Here is a 7,191-nt window from a genome sequence, read left to right as displayed (position 1 = left end):
ACAGTTGTCCTTTCACAGAGCTCTCTACTTACAGATCTTGGATATGATACATGGATTTCACTGTTGTCTGCATTGCTTACCTTAGTCAGATTATTATATATTACTCTATATTCATTTATCTCTGCAGGGCTGGATTCCATCGATGCTGGAAACAAAACACAGCCCAGCTGAACAAGACAGGACAGAATGGAGGATGTGTAAGGGAACATCTGTTCTGCACAGAAATGCAGCTTGTGCAAAGCACTGGAGTGCTGATATTCTCCATGGAGGAAAAGGAATTCAGGCATCCTGAAGACAGGCTCTTGATGAGAAGATCACAGAATGACAGAACCTGGTCCTCTCCATGAGCAGGACCACCTGAACCTAGTTGCCATCTAGAGCCACTCCAGCACTTGCCTCACTTTCTGCCACCACTTCTGATCCAACTGCTTCTCAGCCATGTTCTGTGATTATTGAAAAGAGTCTGAAAGAAAGAGGCCACATTTTAAAACAGACTGAATTGTGGAAATGTCTCAAGAATGTTTTTCTGTGACCCTGTAGAACTCCCCATGGCAGATTTGAGTCCTCGTGGTTGTCTGTATCATGGGGATGTGTTGGGGGATATTTTTGGTGTGTGTTTCTTCAGGTGTAGCTGGAGTGGAGCTGCAGGTTGAGCTCTGGAGGAGCAGGAGCTTGAGCCCACAGCAAGAGGCTGTGAACTGCAGACCCTCTGCACAACCAAGGGCCAGGGGACTTGTCAGGTGAGGGACACTCAGAGACATGGCAGGAGGTGACAACTCCAGATTTTTCCACCCTTAGACTGTGAGGGGATAAAAACCCAGGAGTTCCTTTGTTTGGGGTCCCTCCTTGGAGGCACTAGCTCAAGATAGTTATTGCAGCATGATTACATTATTTTAAGGATCTGGACATCTGAGACTCAACAATGGGAAACTTGGTGTGACTGCAAGATTGTGAGGTTGCAGTTGTGAAGGGCCTTGGTCCCAGCTCAGGTGGTGGGACAGTGACTGTGAGAGTGGCTCCTGGATGATTGGACAGGGGAGTTAATAAATGAACATAAGAATATCTGTACCTAGATCTTTGTAGCTCCTTCCTCTGACACTTCCCAAGAGACGGGTCCTCATTAGAATATGCAAACATAACATGCATGCCAGTGATCTTGCTGAGAATGCTCCCACAGCCTCTCTGATGTGTTGCTTAGAGATTTTCTGAGTCAGTGACAATGTCTTTGATGTATTTTACATCTACACTGAATTTTTATATTATGAATTTGCCCATTATCTGGCATCAAGGATAATGACTTGATGTTTGATCCATATAAGCTGTGTTACAATCGGGTAAATACAAATTGTATATAAATTTATAATATAATTTAAATTATATATATTATATATTAAATAATATAAATTTATAATAAATTTATATTCTATATAAACTTTGAGGTAGGATGAGAGCTTGTTAGAAAGAATGCCTGAGAGAGAGTTCAGAGCATCAGAAGAAGTCACAGGAGTGCTGTAACTCTTCATCAAGAGGCAAGATAATGCTGAGTTAATGAGCTAACACTACCGGCATGGGGTAAGACCCTGATGACACAGAAATGCCCTGTACAGTCTCAGCCAAGTCTGCTGTAAGGGAAAAACATTCTCAAGCTTCAACTCACCCAATGCAGCAAACATTTGCTCTGCTCCAGACCTGAGGCAATGCGCTTCAGGATCACCACGTCTACCCAGCTGGCACCCATTTCTGCCACCCTATTTGCTCCTTTTTCTGATATGGCACTTTTCTGGCCCCTCAAAAACCCCAAAGGCAGCTGATGGTGTTTCAGGCCTGCCATCAATCCCAGTCATTCAGCTTCTTCTCTCTCCAAAATGTGACAGCCTCATGTTCTTCCTTCAGAACACCTCCTCCCTCTGCGTTTGGCCAGAACCCAAGGGGCACCACTTGCTTTTATGTCGATGTCTCAGGGTTCAGAAGGTCAGAGTGACCCCAAGATTGTAAAGAGTCTTTGCCTGCTAGCCCCATGGCCAAAGGAGGAGCCTGGAATGCATCCGATTTCATTTTCAAGGTTGTTTATTTCTCCTTACCTATAACATTCTTTCTCTGACCTGCTGAGCTCTGGCTAGCAAGGAAGCCATGGCCATCTGCCCTCGAGCCCTGGGCTGCTCCCTCCTTATATACTCAAAACTACGTGTCTATGTTTACAATTTATTACCAATTCCCATCACCTATGTTAGACTGTGAATCTCTAACTTAAACCAACAGAAAAGTGTCACCATCACAGCAAGACATGGAGGGCAAGATGAAGGAGAAGAAGGCTAGGACATGCCCAGATTTCTCCATCTTGTACCCCCTGAATCACATGGTAAAAATCCCAAACTTCTACTTTTCCACCCTGTGTTAGTTCAAATATCACACTACTAAAACTCTTGTGGCTTATATATCCTCATACAGACTTGGCTTTTTCCACAGGCCAAAATTGAAGCCACAGGTGTTTTTCATTTCATGCTAGGGTCTCCGAGACCCCTGCCAGGGTCTGGAGCCAGCCAGGGCAGCCAGAAGGATGTCCTGGACTCCTACATTTTTAGGTGGGACAGACATGCCAGGAAAGAACACTTTTCTGTGGTTTTCCCTTTGAAAGCTTCTTCTCTTTTTTTTGGACCTGGGAAATGTCCCAAATAAACAAATTTGGCTCCCCTGTGACAAAGATTTTATCAATATTTCTCTGAGGACATACTGAGCTGGACACTTTGATCGCAAACCCACCATTCTGGCTGGTTTCTGTCCTTTTGTTTTGATCTATTTGCTTTCCATCAAGCTTCCTCCCTGTCAGCACATATGGTTAATACAGAAAAGAAATAGGGAGCTTGGTGCCTTCCCAGCCAGGTCAGCCAGAGGAATTTGCTAAATACATTTATCATTCACTTGTTGTCTCGGACACTGCCAGAATATTTTGAGCAGCAAAGGCCCCTGCAGCCCTGCTAGCTGAGGGGCATCAGCTGGCAGATTGTCTGCCAGGTGGGAACTGCTCCTTTCCCTGTCTCCCAGTGCTCGGTGCCTGCCTGTTTTCCACCTTAACAGCAGTTTTCCTGCTGGGTATTTCCAGATCCTGGCTGTTCTTATCCAGCTAGATCAGGAATGCCACAGCTCCTTTGCCTGGACCGTCTCATCTGCAGAAGATGACAGGTTAATCTGTCTTGGCCTGCTTTTGATAAACTGCCTTTCATTCACATTTCCTTGTAGTTTGGACTCTGTTGCAGGTCTTGATGAATGTCACACCCCTCTGGACAGTCATTCCTTACCCAGACTTTGTCATTCCCAGTCCTTACTCTAGTCCATACATGGTGTGTGTATGGTGTATGAAGGCACGTCTGAAAGTCCCTCCTGAAGGGGAACTGAGCAGGTATGGTCCCAGTGGAACAGATTTTCTCCCCAGCTTTTCATCTGGTCCCACCAAATGTTAAACTATGGTCCAGTCTCTGAAATGGCCACATGAACACTCCATGGCAACCTCTCCAGAATGAGCTTTCAGTGTGCAGAACACTAAAATCTCATGATTCACAGAGGCATTCAGGGCTGGCATGACTGGTGGGAGAATCTTCCCCAGCCTCACTGAGAATTCCTTGCCATTCTGGATCATTTAGCCAGTCTGTTATAAATCTGAACCAGAATAGGGTCCAGATAGAATAGGGGATATAGGTAAACTTCAGCTTTTTTGCCTACAGGCAGGCAGCAGAAAGGAACTGCCTTTGTTATCATGAAAGTTCACTTCTGTTTTTGATAGAGGGCTTTCACTATATGTGCCTGAGCCATGGACTTCCTAAATATAATTCCCAGAACCGAGGAAACTCCACAAAGTAGAATGTGATTAATCTTAAAGGTTTCAGGGATTGGTGAACAGTAATCTTCTGTTTTGGTGGTGAGCAGATGCTTTGCCTTGCCAGAGGGAGAACCATCCATGTGTAAGTGAGGGGTTGATGTCTTGTGTGGTGAAAGGATTAAGGTGTTTAGTGTGGATGTGTCCTGAAGGAAGATGAAAAATGTTCCCCCCACCTTGCTCCCCACAGCCCCCACATTGTGAGGAGGACCTTCAGGAGCCTCATAGCCCTTGATGGATTTTTTTTTTCCAGAAATTCACTGGTTTCTCCATTTTTTTAATGAGCTTTCCAAAAACCTCACAGACAAACCTACTGTTATTTACTGCTTACTGCTATACTACTTTAAATTATCTGATACACCAGATATTTTATTCAAAAATAAAATATCCCCATGAGATCTGCAGCCTGCTAGTGCTGTAGCCAGCCATGCTGTCATATGAACAGGGCGTGCTGGAGGCATCAGTGCACCCTGTGGACCCTGATTAACTGTCTGGCAGGGAATATTCACACTCTGCTGGAGCAGCATTTCTGCTGCCACTGTGTAAAACGAGAGCTCCCAGGAGCATGAGCACATGCTGAGAACAAATGCTGATGCTCTGATCTGCTGGAGAAAAACTTCTCATCCCTACCCTTCTGCTAAGACGTAGCTGAGTACTGGACCATTGCAATGGTAAGGACATACTTTGAATATAAAAACCAGTAAGAATCAGATTAGACTAAAGTAAAGTATATTTCTTGCAGGCTGTTTGTGTGTCATACTGTGGCTGGCGTGATGAGTTGCCAAGCAAAGAAATAAGGTTTGAAGATCTATTAGGTATCCCTAATCCATGCTGGTGCAGGAATGAAAAAAAAAAAAATAGTAAGAAACATGAACTGACCTAGAAGAAAGTTACTAATTTTCATAAGTTATGACAGACTTGACTTGAATACATCCTTTGGGATGAAAAGCAGTTCAGGATGTTCACTGCATGGGCTATGAGATATGAGAGCTAAAATCCATGGAAGTAGAGCATAAGCCCCTGGAAAATGCTGCTGGTGAAATTGGGGGGGGGGGGGGAGGGGGGCAGCTGTTTAGGTGCGGATTTTTTTTTGAGGGGAAGAGGGGAGCGAGGCTGCTTTTTTCTATTTGTTTATTTGTATCTATCGGTGGCTTTTCTCTCCTAAATCTCTGTTCCTCTAGTCTTAGTGGTTGCTGTGCTTGTGATCTTGCTTCATTTCATGGAAATCAAAGGGTTACTTTTCCTGGTATGGACTGTTGTGAGTTACATGCTTGTAAATGTGATGCTATCCTTTTTCAGTGTGGACTCCCAAGTGGCTTCCTGAAAAGCTGCAGTGGCAGATTATCTGCGGTTAAGAGGAAGGTGTCATTTCACTGAGCAGAGGAAGGTAAAAACTGTGACCTGGAATGTCAGGATAAACAGTTCTTGAAAGTGCATCAGAGTTAGCTAATCATTCTCCTTCTCCCAGTACAGCAAACATGAGAGGATGACATCTGAGCAGTGTTCTAAATAATATGAGAATGATGTAGAGGATACTTTTTTCACCACACACTGGAGCTTCAGTTACATAGAAGATGAGCAGCGTGAAAAGACTGATAAGCTAATGGGAAGAAGATTAATGCCTGGAAATGTCAGAGATGTTGGAAAGTGAAGCAGAAGTGACAGAAATCAAAGTTCAGTATTAGAAAGAAAAAAAGGCCAGCTTGTACTGAGAACAGAAAAAGAAAGGATGATGACGTGTGACTCACATATAATGTCCAATTGCCCCTTGAAGAGCTGATGCTTTCATGCCCAGGAGACACAGTTGTCCATGCCCAAGCTGTTGAAGGTCAGAGAACTCAATAGTCCACATGGGACAGCAGCTCTAGTGGAGCTCATCAGCTGCATCTATTTTAAACCTTCTCTGAGAGTTGTTTCTTTAGGCCAGTTATGGGCCCATGTTTTTTCCAAGATCAGTTACCTGTGCATCAGCACCTTTCAGACCACAAGCAGCCTGACTCCAGAAATAGTGTGTGGATGCAAAACTACTCCTGTCCTCCAGGCAAAGCAGCAAATCAAAAGTGAGGAGAAATTGGTTTTCCTTACTCATCCTTTTAATATTCCACTTTGATTCCAGCAAGTCTCCAGCCCTGCTCTCCAGGATGGTCAGTGGCAAGTCCAGGTCAGCACAGTGCAATGTGTGTGATTTCTCTCCCTCTCCCACCTGTCCAGTTGGAATTCTGTTTTCTCATCCTCTCCTTTCCAACATCTCCAGCTCCCTTCCCCAGCAGTTTCACAGCTCCTTGAAGAACTCCTCATAAATAAAGAGGTGTAGACCTAGCCAGGAACCTTGAGGGACCCACAGATGCTCCTGTAGTGTGATAGAGCCAAGTCTCCTTTACAATGGAAAAATGGAAAATGGTATCTGCTTTAGAATCTCCCCTTGGCAGCTATGAGATGTGCCTGGGTACAGTACTGCTACAAATGGTGTTCCCTGTTTTAAGTACTGCTTCTTGCCTTGCAGGAAACAGCCTGACATTTGTTTAAGACTTCAGACCAGTACACCTTGTAGATGTCTTGTCTCTTCTCTGTTCAGCTCAAATACAGTTGGTATCTACATTCCACTCCAGTGCTGCAAGAGTCAGACAGGTAGGACACAGTTTGTCATCACTGTCTATGTATTTTTACCTCTGTAAAGTGTTATATTTTATGATTTCTTCCAAGTTGTAATGTTCTCAGTATTATTTCTTGAAGACTTATCTTGCATGATAAAAACCAGTTCTTTTAGCTTTTTGTATTTGCACATTACTCTTAATTATCCTTTAGAATAAAAACTCATAAATTTCAGTACTGGAAAGATGATATAGTAGTGCAGCTGTTCCCACTTGTTCTGGCGGCTCTACATGTTACACTCCTTGGGGTTAATCCTCTTGTTCATTCTTCTACTAAGCTGTTCATTAAGTTAAATTTAATTTACAACTGGAAAATACTAATATTGGCTATTCTGCCTCTACAGAGGCAGTAAGACATTGCAATATCCTCTTATCCAAATAATATATTATTTGTTTTTCTTTGAAACTGATTGTTATCATTATATTTGTGATATTATTAACAAGGCTGTATGATCTTTAAAGTTCCTCAGTAACAAGCCACTCTCTAGAGTTATTGGCCTTCACTTGCCTTGTTCTAAGGCAGCACATCACTCCTTGCCTAAGCTCCTTCATAAGGACTCAGAGACGTACAGATGCTTTTGGGCCTACAGATGTTTTCCCTTGAGGAAACTTGCCTCTAAATACCACTTGGCCAAGTGACAATGGGACCATCAATGAGAACCTCTGAGT

The sequence above is a fragment of the Lonchura striata genome, chromosome 18 (genome assembly GCF_050655825.1).
Source record: "Lonchura striata isolate lonStrDom1 chromosome 18, ASM5065582v1, whole genome shotgun sequence".
NCBI lineage: Eukaryota > Metazoa > Chordata > Aves > Passeriformes > Estrildidae > Lonchura > Lonchura striata.
This window is presented reverse-complemented; position numbering follows the sequence as displayed.